General features: G+C 39.6%; 1 pseudogene; it reads right to left on the bottom strand.

Annotated features, from left to right (window-relative positions):
* Positions 1–384: 384 nt before the first annotated feature.
* Positions 385–19,091, bottom strand: part of LOC118840533 — a 79,480-nt pseudogene continuing 60,773 nt past the window's right edge.

The following is a 19,091-nucleotide window of genomic DNA, read 5'->3' as shown; positions in this document are numbered from 1 at the left end:
TCTTTTCTGTGAACTGTTCATCTTTCCTAGGATTATACTCATTTCAACATAAGCTTTTCTTTCTCGGTTATGAGTCTTCTTCTTTTCCATCAGTATTCCATTCCAAGATTTTTCTTTCCTTTATAATAATATCAGCATAGTCTTGTGTCATTCTGACTTCAGTTCCTTGATAGTTAAATTCTTTCAGGCTACTTGCAAAAATTTTTCTTTAACTTGAAAGTTCTGGATTTTGGTTAGGGTATTCCTAGATATCTTCAATTTGGAGTTTCTTTCTAAAACTGACTACTAGATTTTTCTTATTTTCACTTTTTTTTAACCAGGTACCCTACCCCCACTCCCACAAAGAGGTGAAAGAGCATTTATTGTTGACAGAGGCCACCAAGATCAGTGGTTAGATTTGTGCACACACTCCTGCTCATCCTTCCTCTTGATGGCATAAGAATTAGAGGAGGACTTAGCAGAACCGAGGAGCTCATTGGCCAGACACTCAGCTATGCTCTTAATGTTCCACAAGGTAGCCTCTCAGGTACCTGTGCAGAGAAGCCTGGTTCGCCTGCCAGAGGCAGGAGACATACCCACTGCCTGGTGCCTCACAGTCCCTGCCCACCTGGCTCTGGTGGAGTGTTCATGGGCACCACTGTGGATGGCATTCACAAGAATTTGCAATAGGTTTTCTCCCTTGGGCAGAGAGATGACCTCAAAGGCATGTTTGACGATGTGCACAGGCATGCACTTCTTCTATTGTGGCTATGTATCATGAAGGGCTTGTTGAGGCATTCCATAATGGGGCACTGGGCCTTGCAAAAGTGGTTGGTCCACATAGCGCCCCACCCTGTGGAGAAGGTACTTGGTGTACTTCTCCTTCACTGACATAATCCTGCAGGGAGATATCACTGATCTGCATATCATCTGTGTTCCACTTGCTGAACACCTCGAGGTTGGGGGTCTCAGCCCCAGCCAGCACTGTTGTCTCCCACTCAGTCACGTCTGTCTTCAGTCCTCACTCGGCCCTCCGGGCAGTTTTTTCTTTTGTGATTTCTTGAAATATGGTGTTGTGAGGCTGTCTCCCACATATGTAGCATGAGGGTGTCATCACATGGCTTGAAGGGAAGCAGAGTAGGCATTTCTAGCCTCTTTTCCCTAACCCCAACTCTTCTCCAAGATAGACTTTGTTTCTTTCCAGGAGAGGAAGTAGGAAGTTGGGGTCAGAGGCCATCAGTCTTCTCTCCTCAGAGAATGGGATTACTGAAATAGTATCATATTTAATCTGTTTCTACAAATACTATTAATCTAGAGGATATAGTTTTGAGGTTCGAACTAAAATTTTGATCATGGTTCATTAATTGGAAAGTAATACCTGAGCTTTATAATCAAAGACTCTCTTCCCACCAAATACCAGTTCCACAATGAACATACGTGGCGAGTAACAAAGAAACTCATTTATACAAGTTGATTGTTGTTATTCAGTCTTTTCAGTCATGACTGAACTCTTCATGTCCCCATTTGGGGTTTTCTTGGCAAAGATGCTAGAGTGGTTTGCCATTTCCTTCTCTAGTTCATTTTGCAGATGAGGAAACTAAGGCAAAAAAAAAATAAAACAAACTAAGGGTTAAGTGACTTGCCCAGGGTCACACATCTAAGTGAAATTAAAACAGAAATCAGAAAAGGTATGCATAGGAAAATACATACCAATAATACAGAGTGAAGGAGTTTTCCCACTGGGAACAAAGCAACTCAGATTCATCAGGAGAAAAGGAGTCCCCAGATCTCACCTAAGGGGAAATTCCCAGAAGTCTCTAGTGCAATAAGGTAAAAATAGGGACATGATGGAGAGTGTTAGCTCTTGTCATTTCAGCTTCTTCCCAGAGTCTTACTCTCCCTTCAGCAACCTGAAGTGGAATTAACATTGTCCACCGTGAAGGCAGAAGCCTGGAAGTGCTTGAAGCAACTGCAGAGGCAGAAGCGACGCAGGAGCTTGCACAGATCAAACCTTTCCTCTCCCCAGCTGTCATCAACTCTCCCCCACGCTTCATGCCAGTGTAAGGCACCGATAGACACCAATGACTAAAGAGTTCCATACCAATGGACTTCGGGACTCCAGTTACAGTGGCATCTAGGTTTCTTGTTTGATCGTGGTTTTCAAGAAATCTGCGAATTCTTTAGTTATCTTTTCTGTACCAGTTTGCAAGTCAATTAAAAAAATAGAATACACCTTATGGTTTCTCCTAATCTTTCAGTATCTTCACTTTGTCCTAATTTATCTTTTTATCTCTTGTATCCTTTGAGTTCTAATTTCTCCATTCGATTTTTTTCAGGGAGTTCTCCTTCTTGGGCAACGTTTTACATCTTCATTTCAAGTTATTCATTCTCATTTCCATTCATTTTTTTTCCTCCAGATCTCTCACTTCACATATAATTTCAGTTTCTATCTCTCACTACATTTCAAGCTAATCTTGGGAATTCTTATTGGCAAGCCATTCTTTTCTTTGAGGCTTGACTTTTATCCGTTGTGGAGTTACTCTCTTCTGGGTTTACTTCATGGGCTTCTCTTAACCTAGAGTAGTTCTTCATTATATTTTAGTGCTGTTTTTTGTTTCTTCATAGCTATAGGATCAACCTCTGGATTGGGACTTTTGTTCTAGGTCCTAGTTCTCTTCCTCTCAGATGGGGTGGGTAGGTGTGGTCCTATTCTATCTGTATTACATATGTTGCTGTTACTACAGTTCTAGATCAGGTGGTCAGGGCTAGGCCCTCCTTTCTATCAGAATCCCTGGTTCTGACTCCTCAGCTGACCCAACATGAGTTCTGGCTTTGTCCCTTCTCCGTCTTCTTTCCCTTGCACAAAGCCTGGTATTAGTCCCCTGCTGGGGTAGGTTCTGCTGAGATGTTGTTAGATTATATTGCTCATAACCTACCTATGTTCCAAATTGCTGGGAATGCCTGATTGCTGCTCTGACTCTGTCTTTTGCAGTGGTGCTGATAAGAACATTAGTTTCAGGCTTCTTTAAGGGTACCACAGTGTATGTGGTACCTTTAGGTCACTTAGGCTATTGACTTATCTGCTCCTATAGCTCAATTACAGGCATCTGGAGGTTACTCTGACCTCCATCCTCTTGAAAGTCCCCAAGTAAGCATGTACTACATGACCCTGACTCCTTGTGTCCTGAGCTTTATAGTTAAGGTTCTTCAGTAATGTCCAATTCAGTAATGTCCAAATCAATAAACACTCCAGTATTTATTGACTTTAATGAAAAGATGAGAAAAGGTGACAATGAGAAAACATGGTTCAGGAAAAAAGAAATAAGAGAGACCAAATACTTGTGGACTTGATAGAAGCCTCAGGCCTTTATATCACAAATACTTTGTTTTCAAAAAGCGTTACATGCTGAATGCAGTAAACACCAAACAACATCATGAAGAAATCAATTGGCTATATTTTAACAGGCAGGATTGGATCAGGCATATATAGAGGAGATTCATGCTGGAAGCATCATAATTGTGAGGGCATTGGGAGATGTTTTAGTTAAGTTTTAAACTGCATGAACTAGAATACCCTCCATAGCATCACAGATGACTGGTCATTCAATCTTTGTTTGAAGGGCACTCCCTATTAGGTCTATCACATATTAAGTGCTTGATAAATGTTCTATCCATTTATCTCTCTTTGATCAAATGAGATAATATTCATAAAGTGTTTGTCTCAAGGAGGGGGAAGATACCACAGGCATTAAAAAAATTCCAAAGCAATGTGATTAAGAAAGCATTAACTGTCGACATACATGTTACTACTCTCCTGATTATGCAAAATACTTATCAGGTTCATCAAACATGAATTGAGGGCATCCTTGATGAGGGCATCTGTGGGAAACAAGCAGGTTTTCCCAATCAATGTTTCCCAATGGACGATACCTTTGCCATCTTACAACAGAATGAAAGATAGAGAATGTGAGATCTCATTATTGGGGAATAACACCTATTGTTAGTTGATTATTTTAAAAATTGACTCAATAGAACCTTATGCTCTTTTATAGGGATTTTTATAACCAAGTGTGTCCCAACCATATATCAAGATTACTTGTGATTACTAAGAAGATACAACATTAGAAGTAAACCTGTTCAACAACCCTCTGATAATAAACCGCAGGAAACCATAAAACGGGGAGGTATATGCATACCATATATGTGCACATATGCACACCATTCACCATGGAATGGAAGGGATCCAGTCCAGTTAAGGAGGGATTTCCTGTCACTGGTGAGGTTCTTCAATATGCTCCTATTTATGGATGACATTGTATTGGTTACATTAAACCCCAAAACATTCCAGAGCCTCCCGGACAAGCTCTTTTATCACTCAAAGGAGTTTGGCCCTCTCATCTACCAAGGAAATACCAAATGGATGAAAAATGTTGATTGCTCAGATTTCAATGGGCATTTGGATAGACAGAGTTTATAGAGCTACCTAACAGCTGGTATGCCTGGGACAGACAATGAGTTAGGCCCAGCATAGAAAAGGAGGAGAGTGGGATAGATTGCTTTAGAAAATGTACAAAGTACTCTTATTGGCCCAAAGCTTTCCATAATAGAAAATTCCCATCTTTTCAACAGGAAAGTTTTACTAAGACCTGAAAAACTAAAGATGAGCAACACCCAGAGGGCAAGGGATAGGCATGAAGTGGATATGGACAGGCTGTTGCCAAGCAATGACTAGTAAGGGCTCAGCCATTCAATCTGTCCTAAATGCATGTAATTATTTTGCACTCTGGCCCACATATTACAAACTTTTTCACAATAGTATTATGAGAGATATTAACAAATATAGATTCTAGTGCTTTGAGCCCTGAGATTGTTTGCAGACTCTTGACTTTGACCTAAGGATCTGTTGGGGGAAGCATAATTCTTCCCTCTCTAGACAGCTATATCTGCATCATACCTCCAAGTCTTTCAGAGGCAAAGTGCAATTGGCCTTGGCTTCCATGCAGCTGGGCCCTGGTGCCATGGAGCCAACTTCTGGGGTAGCTTTCCCTTCTAACGTACTTGAAGGGATGAGAATGGGATTCTCCACACTAATGACCACTTTAAAGATGCACCCCAGTGCAGAAGTGGGGCAATGGGGGAGAAGAAGATTCCTCACAGACCTTGTGCCGTGAGCAAAAACGTTTGAGAACTACCACAGTAAACTCTACTGCACCAGGCTCATCTCTACAGATTCCCTTCATTTCCACACTGAAGTTTTATTTGTCCTAATCCAATCCAATAAGCATTGATGAGTGCCTACTATGTGCAAGACACTTCTAGGAGGTAAGAATACAAGATAAAACTCAGTCCCTGTCCTCAGGAAACTTCAATTTGACTGGGGGGAGGAGAAGGGATATATCCACTACAACCTGGATTTTAGTCTTGTCTTCTTGCTAATTAATTACTAAGTCCCTTTTCACTTTGATTGTCCCAACATGCTTTACACAAAGCTCTCCTTGATATCCGTAGTGGCGTTATGAGGTAACTGTGCTATGCCAGGCCATCATTTAAATGACACATGCATTGTTCGTGGTTGAAATAATTTTAATCACGATAATTCACACAATAAAGAGCTGAATTTCAATGAGTGAGGCTCTGCCACATGTTAATGACATGTTACTATGAATTAGGATTGCATGAATGATTCATGATTGATCACTTTCTCCACAGCTTAGTGGACTGACGAATAATGAACAAATACTTAAGCCTATCCAAAAGTGGAATTGGCTACGGATTCCAATAATTAGATGTTAGAGAGGGAGAGAGAAACACAGAGAGACACAAACAGACAGAGAGACAGAGATAGAGAGAGAGAGAGAAAGCAAGTATTTATTAAATACCTGCTATGTGCCAGGCCCTGTGCCAAGCACTTGACAAATATCTCATTTGATCAAAGAGAGATAAATGAAACATTTGTAAAGCATTTAATATGTGATGGGCCCAGTAGGGAGTGCCCTTTAAACAAGGATTAAATGAACACTTTTCGGTGATGCTATAGAGGCTATTCTAGCTCATGGAGTTCAAAACTTAACTAAATGGCCCCTAAGGTCCCTTCCAGCTATGAGATTCTGTGATTTCTTGATCTATGGACTTCAAGTCCCCTGGTTTCCCTCTCTGGAACCTTGAACATGCCAGATAAATCCATTAAATACTTTTGTTTGTTTTTTTTTTCAATCTGCAGAAGGTATGGCTGTCCTTAAAGAAATTAGGACTTCTGAAAGCACGTCTGCTGCTCTGGCACACAGAAATAAAGCTCAGTCTGTTACCTAATAGTTTAGGGGTGGGGGAGGGGAGATGATACAAACACAACAGAGTGAAGGTATGACTTTTCTTAAATTCTCAGCTAAGTTCAAAGAGAAGGAGATGTGAGAGAGAGGCAGAGGATGGGGGTGGAGAAGGGTTGGGAAGCAGGGTGAGATTCAGGCCTAGGAGAATAAGAGAAGAGGGATCTTTGTTTATGATGGGTTTTGTTTTTATTGAATCAAGTCCAAGGCAGCCATGGATGTCCATTTCCAAAATGAGTGGGAACTGAAGCCTTCAGAATGGAGCTTGAAATTTAAGACTTTTAAGCTTGGCTAAGGGAGCAAAAGCACTCTCAGTCCCTACGCCTGTATGCACAATTATACCATTTTCATTGTCTATTCAAAGGAAAGAAAGCCAGTATCCCTGTCATTAAAGATGCCATAATCTAACTAAAACAGGGTTTGAGGGAGTCTTTTAAGTATGAGACAAATTGAGCATCCCATCTGCATAAACATGCGGAGACAAGGAGATAGACAAGAAATGAAGGAAAGATGAGAGGGGAGAAGAAATGCGGGGGGAGCAGAGAGACAAGGAGGGAGAGAGAGAGAAAGAGAGAGAAAGAGAGAGAGAGAGAGGGAGAGAGAGAGAGAGAGACAAAGAAAGAAACAGAGACAGAGAGACAAAGACAGAGATGGAGAGATAGAGAGAGACAAAGACAGAGACAAAGAGATTGAGAGAGGATACAATGAAAATATTTGTCTCTGATCAACCATTTGGTATGGGAGCTTGTCTTAGACCACGGAAAACTGCACATACAAAAACAGACTTCCTTTTCTTTATATATTATATATATATATATTATATCACATAATTTCATGTCATATTATACGGTATTATTGTGTATTATATATAACATCATCCTCAAAAGACTTAATTGCTCAGTACGCAGATATTCTATATTCATATTATATGTAAATTATATATTCACGTTATATATGAATTATATTATATATGAACAAGCATCACTACACATTATTGTGATTAGATATATTATTGCTTCAGCTGCCACATGTAACATCAAGGAGTCTAGAGCAGAATTCCCTGCCCTGAAGGTGCTTACAGTCGTATTAAGAAGATAGATAGGATGGGCACATAGCATGATAATCCACCATGTAAAGCAGTGTATAGTAAATTATGAGCAAAGGTGCAGGTACAGTAAATGTATGTAGTAATTTGTGGCTAGCAGCCAGTGGATGGAGTGCCAGCTCAAATCCAGCCTTAGACACTTACTAGCTATATGACACGGGCTGGTCACTTAGCCTTGTTTGCCTCAGTTTCCTCATCTATAAAATGGCTGAAGAAGGAAATGGCAAACCATTCCAGTGTCTTTGCCAAGAAAACCCCAAATGAGGCCACAGAGAGTTGGGCACAATTAAACAACAACAACAATTCACAGGTGGATTTGGGCCGGATCAGGGCTGGGGAACCTGTGGCCTCGAGGCCCTCCAGGTCCTCAGGCCCTTTGACTGAATCCAAACTTCACAGAATAAATTCCTTTAATAAAAGGATTTATTCTGTAGAACTCGGACTAGTCAAAAGACTGGACTTGAGGACCCAGAGGGCCACATGTAGCCTCGAGGCAGCAGGTTCCCCATCCCTGGGAGAGACAGTGAATCTGCCCAAAGCCCGCAGTTAGTTAGCAAGGAAAACAGTAAGAGAAAGGGGAGGAGGCACCTCAAGGCTAGATTAGAATCTGAATGCAAAGGAAAGTACAGTGACCATGGAATCATAAAACCGGAGTTAAAACCCCTACCTTCATCCTTACTGGTACTACCACAGACAAGTCATTTAACTTTCCTGTGCCTTCATTTCATCACTTATAAAATAAGGAGATTGGACTACATGGTTTCTGAAGTCCCTTCTGTATCTACGGACTTGAGATCATCTGGTTTAACACCTTATTTTTGCAGATGAGAAAAAAAAAGATCCTAGGAGAGGAGAAGTAAGTTAGCCAAGGCCACAGAGAGAATTTTGTTGTAGAGAAGGGGGTTAGGGTCCCAGTTTCCTGGCTCCCAGGCCAGAACTTTGCTGCAGAAGGCCTTGAATGGTGAAGCTAAATGGTATTGCCTCAACCTGACCTGCTGCATTCAAAGCATGGTTTAAAAGCCTTATAGTCAGGAGGGATGATGGTTAGAATCTTGGCCGACACTTAACAAATATTTGATAATGGAAGCCTCAGCTTCCTCATCTGTGAAATGTGAATATTTGTTTCATCCCTACCCTCAGAGGGTTGTTGTAAAGAACATGTTTCCAAAATCAAATGAGATGCATATCTGTAAAGGGCATAGTACAATGCCTGGCATGTAGTTAGGACTTAATAAATGCTGATTCCCTTCCCCATAAAACTTAAACTATTAGATTTAGGTTCTCTATATTTCTTAGATATGGTTTTTTCCATGCTCAATTAATGAATAGGTAAATTAAAAAAAAAAACTTACACATCTTAAAGAGTATTTTTCATTGGAATGCTAAAATCCAGATTCAGTCAAGCTGGGAAAATTAAATGTACCCCTGGGAACCTCTAGGGAAAAATCCAGGTTTGTCAGGTAAATCATGGGAGTGGAGGTGGGGTGGGGGTGGAATGATTTGACTCAGTCTTGTCGTGTGTGTGTGTCTGTGTCTGTGTGTCTGTGTCTGTGTGTGTCTGTGTGTGTGTCTGTGTGTCTGTGTCTGCAAGATTTGAACTGCTATTAATTTAACAGGCCTGGGAAAGAGGTGAGTCATAAAGGTGGAAAAATATTTTGGCTGTACCACTGGTGGAAAAGGTGAAAGGCATTAACCTACAATGAGTCACCACAGCCTTTGGCAGTTTTTATTTTTAATAGCAGCAGCAGTTGTGGGTCTCTCAGAGTGTCTGAGAGAGTGTCTATAAGGATTATGTAACCTTTTCACCTGTGCAGCAGTTTAGTAGGAGTTTCATTTCTTCAGAATAACACCTGAAATATGCTGATGCCCAAGATGTAACAAATCCCATAGTGTCTCACCCCTACCCCACTCTGTCTGTCACACTTCTCTCTGTTTCCTTTCTTTCTGTTGCTTTCTCCTATCATATTCTCTCTCTCTCTCTCTCTCTCTCTCTCTCTCTCTGTCTCTCTGTCTCTCTCTGTCTCTCTCTCTCTGTCTCTCTCCCTCTCCCTGTCTCTCTCTGTCTCTGCCTTTCTCTGCCCCCCACCCCATTTCACTCTCTTTCTGTTCTCTTGGTCTCTCCCCCCACCCCCACCCCAGACCCCATCCAAGGTGCCTCATAATCTATGATGAAGGGAAATACAAACCACAAAAGATGAAAATGGTTTTAAAACAAGCACTTTAAAGTTATCTGTAATTATGGTTTAGTAAAAAAAGACTACTGGATTTGGAGTCAGAGTTACATGGCTTAAATTTTGCCTCTATTACTATGCCACTCTCATTTCATTCCTCTTGGCCTCAGTTACCTATCTGTAACCCTTTGAACTCACAACATGACCTGCCAGTCTAGACCCATTCATTGTAGGATCCATGATCATCCACCAACAATCAGGAAAGAACAAAGAAAAGGTAGCCCCAACCCCAGAATCAGGCTCAGCTGGGCAACACCTGGACCGTAGCTGCCATGTGCTCATAGTTGCATGATCACCAGAATGCCCTTCCCCCTTCTTCCTCACGGGAACTTTCAGAGTTACATAGTTCTACTTCCATTCCTGGAGTGGAATCACTTCTTTTTAAAAGATTATCACTCTTCCTGCTCAGGGGTCAATAAAGGGTGCCCCAACACCTCAAAAGTGAAATGCTACACATGGCCATGGAATTCATCATCCTTAAAGTGCCCAAGCTCACGTACATGGCTGGAATCAGGAAGGGTAAGCTTTGTGCGTGTCCTGTTCAAGCCCCCATGGTAATACCTTTTTATTTTCCACAGGAGAAAGAATGAGTATTTATACAACACCTACTATGGGGCAGGCACTATGCTAAGTGCTTTACAAATATCTCATTAACAACCCCATGAGGTAAGTATTATTTTATAGTTTACAGTTGAAGAAACTGAGGCAAAGAGGTAAGGTGAACAGCCCAGGATGACACAGCTAGTAAGTATCTGAGTACAGGTTTGAACTCATGTCTTCCTGACTCCAGGCACAGCATTTAATCCATTGCCATCACCCAATTCAACAAACACTTAATTATCTGCTTTGCATACAGCCCTCTGATAAACACTAGGGTATGTAAAAACAGAAATGAAATCCTCCCCTACCTGTAAGGCACTTACAACTCTACTGAGGGAAAAGACTTAAAATTCTATCTTCCAACATTCATTGCTTCTCACTGGGGCACAATGAAGATGAAATATTTAGTTCTATTTGTCCCTATTGTTACTTGGAAGGAAATATTTAGCCATACTGGGCAGATCTTCTATGTGAAACAGGGCTAGCTTCTTATGTATTTTGTCCACTTCCAATCTTTTCCTCCTTAGAGACCCTCCCCAGACCTTAATATCTTAAACTTCATAATGAGAAGGTTATGTTACAAATCCCCTGGGATTCCCTTTCAGCCCTAAATGTATGATCCTAAGGGCATGTTGACTGACTTATAGATCCAAGATGATTCTGGCTAGCTTGTGCTCAATGCACAATGAACTTGGCCATCAGCTGCTACTAGATTGATTCATTAAATTTTGCTCCTCTTTCTTAAAAAAAAAAAAAGGTGTAGCTGTGCCCCGAGGTCTTTTTTTTTAAGCATGGGGCAACCTTTGCAAATGGAAAGTAATAAATAAATAACTTAAAATATATATGTGGAATATAATATAGTTTTAACCTCACTGGGTTTTTATAACCTCTGTTATTGAGAGAAATATGATATCCAGCTTATTTTAAGCCCCTTTCCACACCTTGAACATGCAAGCATGATGAAATTGGTTCCAGTGTACAGTGTGGAATGTGGTATATGACACACTCCTTGATTTTAATGTAGAAAACAGTTTGAAACCATTGGGCACTTTAAAAAAAAGCACACCTTTTAATATCGAGTTTCATAAAGTAATGTACTTTCAAATAATTTGCAAACTGCAAGGGCAATTAGAAACGGTCTCTTTATTCCACTGTGCCATGTGTCACAATCATTAAAGTGCATTGAATATAAAATGTGTGGAAGCCCAAAGTGTGGGCTTCCATAATATCTAAGAAAACAGAAATTGAAATTATCTCAGTCAGTTGTATGCATTTGGCTCTTAGAATAACATATCTGATCAAATGTAGGAGGGGAACAATCTGAGTGTTTTTCAGGTATTACTCCAGTTAGGAATTTTTATTTACTTGAAAAGAACATCACAGAATCTCATTATTTTAAGAGATCTCAGAGATCATGCAAGTCAACCCATATCTATATAGAAACTCAAGTTTCTTCTAGTGGGTTCAGAGGTTTCTTTTCAGAATATAGTGTTTAATTCCCTGAAATATGGTTGTTTATCTTAATTGAAGGAACACTGCTTAACGATTGTGGTAAATCTGAAGTTAGGAAGACCTGAGTTCAAATCCCACTATTGATATTTACTTTCTATGTAACCTGAGCAAATCATTTAATCTCTATATGCCTCAAGATTCTAGAACTCATCTACTAAGTTATAAATGGATTTGATCTGCTTCGGTAGAGGGATTTCTCCAGGTCAATTCATAAATATTTATTAAGTCATTACTATGTTCCAGACACTGTACTGAGTACCAAGGATACAAAGAAAGGCAAAAAAACCCCAAAACTAAAAACCAGTTTCTGTTTTCAAGGGACTCCTACTATCTAATGGAAATCACAGATAAGTTTTTTTCCTTTGTAAAATGAGAAGGTTGAACTAGATGACCTTTGAGGCCTTTTTAAAATACAAGTTCTGTGACACTATGGGCCTAATGAGGATCTGCATGATTTTTTAAAAAGTATTTTACTTTCTTTAGTTCTATATTTCATCATCCTACCTGCATCTCACACTATCTGCAGGTGAACATACTAGTAAATACAATGCTTTGTGTGGAACCTGGAAAACAAGAATTCAAATCCCATTTCTCACAGTTAGTGGCTGTGTGACATCAGGCAAATCTTTCTGAGTCTCTGTTTTCTTACTTTTAACGAGATAAAACCTGTAATACCTTCTTCCTAAGTTTGTTATAAGGTGCAAAGGAGATAATACATGTAAAGCACTTTGGAACCTTGAAAGAGTATGTAAATTATTTCTCCTACAAATAACACAGTTAACTGTGTTATGAAATGCCTGTTCCATTTGGTCCTTTTAATAACGTATTTCTTGGGAATGGACAAATATAGTTTACTGAATTTACATTACACAAGAGAGGCCTGAACTTTGAACTGAATGGAAATTATTTCACATCCAAGTTCTAAATTTTTAAAAATTGACATCTGTTTATAGTCAAGAAGCTATTTATTACATAAGAGCCCATTTTAATTCTTCAGTGTTGCCTTCTAATTGGGACAGATAATCTACGTTACCATGGAACAAGGAACTTTATTTACATCTATCTACCAGTAAATGCTGGTGCGTTTTGTAAAATGATTTGGAATGAATAAACCATTTGGTCAACTTAGCACAATTATCGATGTTGGTTAAACTGTCTCTAAGCTTTTTTGGTCCAAGAATAGTGAATTGTGTGATAAGCTTTGTGCTTTTTGAGCAGTTGATGGTGAAAAAAATTACTAAAGATAAAATCATTACAAACTCCTTCCATCTGCTTCTGAGCCCCAAGTCTAGCTATTTGGGGGATCAGAATCCTCTCTAAAACAGTCCACAGCACCCCCGCACCAATTTGTCTTTCTGGTCTTTGTAAGCATCCTTCATATTCGATTTCAGAATTAGCAAACTTTGGACTATGCTCAAGTCTAAAAGTTGGTCCTTAAGGCTTCTGATAGTTTCCTCCCTTTTTTTACACCAATATCCCAACCAATTACAAACTCAGTTTTTTCTTCCCCAAGGAGACATGAGCATGTCGCTGATCAGGGTCTTAGCTTCACACAGGCATAGTCCTTTGGTCAGGGAAATCTCTGCCTTTTCCAAGCATATTTTGTTCTTATTAATCAGATGTTCCACTCTGTCTCTTGGCAAACTTCCTCCACTTCTTAATTTTTCAACCTATCTAAGCAAGTTCTCATCTTCAGAGACAGGGTTAGTGATCATTTTCCAAATATTCCCCAAGTGCTTTCTCTCACCAGCTATTTTAGATTAATCTACTCTTCAGATGATTTAAAGACCAGAGAGGGATTTTATCTGTCTCCTCTAATGATTTAGTAAGCTAGTTGCATCTTCCCAAAGTATCTATGGCATCTGGAAGAACCTTCCCACAATTCTTATCTGAGGTCATGATGTACCCCTTTAATAAACAGCTCTTCCTCTGACTCTTGGTATGTTGCAAAACACTATTTTAGTGATTTAACATCGGAAGTTGCTATTGATATTATTTTTAACCTTTAGCCAATCACCAAACCAATAAACAATAATATTTCAATAGAATCTTGACATACAACAGCATATTTGTTGTTTTAAAGTGACTGGTTTATAAAAGAAATTAGTAAAGGCTTGTAAGAGGAGAAGGGTCTGCTAGGTGCAGTAGATAGAGCACCAGAAAGACTCATCTTCCTAAGTTCAAATGCAGCCTCAGATATTTGCTAGCTGGGTGACCCCGGGCAAGTCATGTCACCCTGTTTGCCTCAGTTTCCTCATCCGTAAAATGAGCTGGAGAAGGAAATGGCAAACCACTCCAATATTTTTGTCAAGAAAACCCCAAATAGGGTCACATAGTTGGACACAACTGAAACAACTCAACAAGAGGAGAGGATTCTGACTCACCAAAAGTCATAGAACCTGTGCTAGCTCATTGGGAGTTGAGGGAAGATAGAGAGAAGGAGGGCACATGAGTTATATTGGGTGTTATTTTTGAAAAGTTTGTTGGGGAGAAAACAGTAAGATTTTGTCTAGAATAGTAATTAACCTTCTCAAAACCTTGTTATTCAGTTGGTGTCTGCTTTGAGAGTTTTCTAAGTATCAAAGGAGACGATGTGTTTGAAAGTAAGTGGCGGGAAAAAGGGGGAAAGAACCTGTTTGTACAAAGATATTTATAGCAGCTAGTTTTGTGGTGGCCAAGAATTGGAAATTGAGGAGATGCCCTTCAATTGGGAAGTGGCTGAACAAGTTGTGGTATGTGAAGGCAATGGAATACACACTAGGGCAGTGAGGAGAGAAGGGTAACATGTTCAATATTTAGAGGTCCGTAAGAGAAAGATCCATCTTGTTCTGCTTGCCCCCCGAGAAGGTAGGACTAGAAGTTAATGAAACAGTTACTATGTGAATTGTCCACCTACAACTCCTCCCCAAGCCAACTGGTCCAAAAACCATATAGAGAGGGAACAAGCATTTATTAAATGCCAGACCTCTACAACTATTATTTCATTTGATCTGGGAGGTAGCTAGTATCATCATGCCCATTTTACAATTGAAAAAACTGAGGCGGAGAGAGGTTTACCCAGGATTACACAGCTAGTAAGTGTCTGAGATTGGATTTGAACTTGGGTCTTCCTGATTTCAGGTGCTGTGCTCTATCTACCGTACTGCCTAGCCACCTTTATAGGTATCATCCAAGCCCAGAAGTTCTAGAAAAACTGTTTAAGAGCTTAAATTTAGATGTATCTGTCCAGTAACTCCAGCAAAATGTTAGTATCTCCTATGCTGGAGTGAGCAAGCAACCCCAAAGTGATTCTGTTCATGGCCTTCCAGAAAGAAAATTATGATTCCTCCTCTGCCTACTTTTCCTTGATCTCCACTCTATTTCTAGCTAGAACCTGTGATCCTAACTTATGGCTAATTATCAGAATGGCTTGTTCATTTTTCACTCCTTCTGGCTTCTCCAGTAGCAGACCCACAGAATGGAGCCAAATGAAGACCCAGGAGGAGAGCGAGGCCCCTGTCATACCTGCCATTCCTCCCTCCAGACTGGAGAGTCTTAACTCTTTTTTGTCATGTATCCGTTTGGCAATCTGGTAAAAACTATGGAACTCTTCTCAGAATAATATTTTTTTTAAAGTGGATAAGCTAAAAATGCACAGGATTACAATTTAGAGATTTTTTTTAAGTTTATAGATTCTAGGTCAAGGAGCTTCTCTAGTCCTTCACCATTCAAATTTCTGCCCAGCTAAGTGCTTTGTAATTTTTGCTCCAGTCTGTCTGCTCTTTTTGTATCACCCTGACTTTAAGGGAAGAACCAACCCAAGGCAATGGAGTTGGTGACCTGTTCTCTGTGATCCACCACCTAACTTTTCTGGGCCTCATATTCATAATCTATAAAATGAGGGAGTTGGTCTAGATTTTTGATCTTATTAGGGAATTACTTACACACTGGAGATACATTAATTGCTCATGGATAGGTCAAGCCGAAGCAACTAGGTAACATAGTAGACAGAGCACTGGACTTGGAATGAGGAAGACTCATCTTCATAAGTTCAAATCTGGTCTCAGACACTAGCTGTGTGTCCCTGGGCAAGTCATTTAACCCTGTTTGCTTCAGTTCTTTATCCATTAAATGAGCTGAAGAAGGAAATGGCCAACTGTTCTGGGATATTTGCCAAGAAAATTCCAAATGGGGTCATGAAGAGTCAGACATGACTGAGCAACAAATAGGTCAAGCCAATATAATAAAAATGACAATATTACTTAAAGTAGCTTACTTAGTGTTACACCAAACTCTCAAAGGGATGTTTTTATAGACCTAGAGAAATAATAAAATTCATATGGAGTTCAAGAATCTTAAGAGTTTTAATTTTAAAAATGGGGAAGATGGGGATCTATCAGTATCTGATCTCAAATAAAGCAGTAATCATTAAAATAGTTTGTTTAAAAGAAGCAATCAGTGGAACAAATTAGATAAACAACATACAAAAGCAAGTAAACACAGTGGTATAGTGTTTGATAAACCCAAAGACACAGATATCATGAAATGGAAAAACCTGAAAGTCAAAGCTCTAGGACTTACTTAACTAAGAATGCCTTTCATGATACCTTTAAATATATGCTAGAAAAGGGTTCCTAGACTTAAAGTTCCATGAGACCACCAGACCAAAGCCTCACACAAGTGTAAAGTAAGTAGGAAATCTTTTCAGGCTGTCTTCCCTGGAAAGAACTATATGGATCCAGCATCATTAATGCGCTCTAAGAGATCATAAGGAAAAATAAAAAATGACAATATTTCTTATTGTGTACCATGTTATTTTATCTCTAGGTGCTTCTCATTTCTTTAACTATCTGCATTCCTACGTGGATCTATATTTGCATATTTTGATGACCACTCCCAATCAACACACTATTGCTACTGCTGGACAGGAAACAGAGGAATAGAGATAGGGCTGGGCTGACTATTGCCTTGTTGTTGTTTCTTATCCTTCATTCTCAAGGAAGACCAATGAAATCATGGGGTGAGGTCTTGACTTTTGAGTGAATTAGATTAGCCATAATTCTTACATTATTTCAAATATTAACCTTGGAGTAGCTGTTCTGTATGCCCATGTGTGAGAGGGGAATATTCCAGGTGGTACACTAGGGGAAAGAACCAGACCCTTTATATGAAAAAAAATGGATTATGTTTTTTTTCTTCTTCTTCTTATTTAATAGCATATTTTTTTTTAAATGCAATTTATTTATTTAACATATTTGGTTTTCAGCATTGATTTTCACGACATTTTGAATTACAAATTTTCTCCCTATTTCTACCCTCCCCCCCTCTCCAAGATGGCTTATATTCTGGTTGCCCTGTTCCCCAGTCAGCCCTCCCCTCTATCACCCCCTTCCCCTCTCATCCCCTTTTCCCTTCCTTTCTTGTAGGGCAAGATAAATTTCTACGCCCCATTGCCTGTGTATCTTATTTTTTAGTTGCATGCAAAAACTTTTTTTGTTTTAGTGTGTCCAGTCTTTGATTTAATAATCACTGGCTAATTGTGAAAACATGAGACTATTGTATTAGTATCCTACCAAGGGATTGGAGACAGGGCAAGGAGCCAACCTATGTTTCTAGACTAATTTTCCATTAATCTGATTCATGTACTCTGTGTTTCAGTCAGATTGGATCATACAATACCATCAGCACTGCCACTACCACCACACACACACACACACACACACACACACACACACACACACACCTCTCAGAGTTCTGTTATCTTTGTTCATGCTGTTCCCCATATGAATGAGCCTACAACTCTTGCAGAGTTGATATGTCAGCTGGAGGTGATGACACCTACTTTAAGACCACTTGGAGCAACAACACCATCCAGGATCAGAGAATGAAAGCCTTTGCAGTAAAAAGAGCTAAGCTTCTGGGAAGCCATTTGAATTTGGATAATGACAACTCTTGTATTCTCTTCATTTTGGTCCCCTGATCGTTAGGAGAATCAATAGATTCTGAACTCTGATCATCACTGGCTTGTTCCCTTGTCTCATCCCCTTGAAAACTGGTACCAGAGTCACTTTGGTCGCTGACTCAGCCTGGCCTTTCAGATTACATCTTTTCTTAAACTTCAGCTGCCTATTCCCAGATAATAATTACCCTTTTCTCTCCCCTGGCTCATGGAACAACATTATATCTGAGATGGATTTCACTCCCTCTGTTTCTCTCTCCCTCTCCCCCAATACCTGTTGAAAACTCCCCCTTCTCTGAGTACACAATTTAGGTGTACTACTTTTCCACGGTGTCTTCTCTATTCTCTACAAGTGATCTTTCTTTTCTCAAATTTCTGAAAGCACTTATTCTTGGCCTCACCTTTGCAATTAATAGTTCTGTCTTGTATCATAGTTATTTGTGTATGTACACTATTCCGTGTTTTAGATTATAACGTTTTCTGAAAATCCACTTAAGTCTTATTTCATCTTTGGGTGCCAAGCACCTAGTACAATTCTTGAATGGATTATGATATTTCTAAGAGTCATAATTGTATGTGCTTAAATAAGAGTTTCTTGAATTCTGTTTTTTACATTATCATTGATCGAGAGGTGGGCTGGGGAGAGTACATTAATACAGATTAGTTTTAGGCTATACTTCATTTTATTTTGTAAATAGATAATTGAGGTCTGAGAATACTGATTGAAAGTGAGAGGCAACTTGGCTAATGCCCACAGTGCTCCCTGGTGGCCATCCTTCAATACTTCAAGGATTTGTCCATGTTGGCCATTCTACTACCTACTGACATAGATGGCTTTAGTAGAAAGCCTTCTAGAGTTTTGTGGCTCCAAAATTTATCACCTTGTAATCAAAATTGTGATGAGCCTCTCTGAATTCAGATAGGCTAAATCCCAGATGATAGACACATCAGCCATTGCCAGATCCTCACTTAAAGCCTTTCCAGTTTAGAAGGACCCACTAGAATATACTTTTGGTGTAGCCTTTGAGAACCCAGGGTCACCTCCATACTATGAGATATCATAAAAGAACTTAAGTGGAACCATTTAACCAGCTTGAAATTTCTTTCTTTTAGGGAGTGGAGCTCAAATCTGTGATTTCATTGGAACAGGGAGCTCCTAGCAAAAAAAAATCATTTACCAATGAAGATAAGTAATGGTTCTTCAACTGGAAGTCTTAAATAGTTCCCTGAAGTACCAAGAGGTCATGACTTGCCCAGGGTCACACAGCCAGTATTTGTAAGTGATGCAATTCATATCCAGATATTCTCAGTTCTGAGAATGGCTTTATTTGTGATTTAATGTTTCCATATCTGGAATAGGTACTTTGAAAAATACGAATTGAATTCAACTGATTTTGGGCGGA

The sequence above is a fragment of the Trichosurus vulpecula genome, chromosome 1 (genome assembly GCF_011100635.1).
Source record: "Trichosurus vulpecula isolate mTriVul1 chromosome 1, mTriVul1.pri, whole genome shotgun sequence".
In the NCBI taxonomy this organism is placed as follows: Eukaryota; Metazoa; Chordata; class Mammalia; order Diprotodontia; family Phalangeridae; genus Trichosurus; species Trichosurus vulpecula.
This window is presented reverse-complemented; position numbering and strand designations above follow the sequence as displayed.